This window comes from Oncorhynchus keta, unplaced genomic scaffold, assembly GCF_023373465.1.
Source record: "Oncorhynchus keta strain PuntledgeMale-10-30-2019 unplaced genomic scaffold, Oket_V2 Un_contig_29083_pilon_pilon, whole genome shotgun sequence".
NCBI classification, from domain to species: Eukaryota; Metazoa; Chordata; class Actinopteri; order Salmoniformes; family Salmonidae; genus Oncorhynchus; species Oncorhynchus keta.
In genome coordinates, this window is record NW_026286370.1 from 1 (window position 1) to 628 (window position 628).

Sequence of the window (628 nt, forward strand, 5' to 3'; positions counted from 1 at the left end):
CCTGTGTATCATAGGTTACGTCCCAGGTTGTTACTTACTGTACCTGTGTATCATATAGGTTACGTCCCAGGTTGTTACTGTACCTGTGTATCATATAGGTTACGTCCCAGGTTGTTACTGTACCTGTGTATCATATAGGTTACGTCCCAGGTTGTTACTGTACCTGTGTATCATATAGGTTACGTCCCAGGTTGTTACTGTACCTGTGTATCATATAGGTTACGTCCCAGGTTGTTACTGTACCTGTGTATCATATAGGTTACGTCCCAGGTTGTTACTGTACCTGTGTATCATATAGGTTACGTCCCAGGTTGTTATACTGTACCTGTGTATCATATAGGTTACGTCCCAGGTTGTTACTGTACCTGTGTATCATATAGGTTACGTCCCAGGTTGTTACTGTACCTGTGTATCATATAGGTTACGTCCCAGGTTGTTACTATACTGTACCTGTGTATCATATAGGTTACGTCCCAGGTTGTTACTGTACCTGTGTATCATATAGGTTACGTCCCAGGTTGTTACTGTACCTGTGTATCATATAGGTTACGTCCCAGGTTGTTACTGTACCTGTGTATCATATAGGTTACGTCCCAGGTTGTTACTGTACCTGTGTATCATATAGGTT

The 628-nt window shown here is 42.0% G+C and overlaps 1 long non-coding RNA gene across 1 annotated transcript; it reads right to left on the minus strand.

The window, feature by feature from the left end:
- Positions 1-40: 40 nt before the first annotated feature.
- Positions 41-622, minus strand: LOC127923263 (uncharacterized). The gene is made up of 3 exons (XR_008113833.1): positions 451-622; positions 326-405; positions 41-283 (listed from the first exon to the last, which is right to left on the minus strand). It is a non-coding gene; the product is annotated as an uncharacterized LOC127923263 (long non-coding RNA).
- Between the last annotated feature and the right edge of the window lie 6 nt (positions 623-628).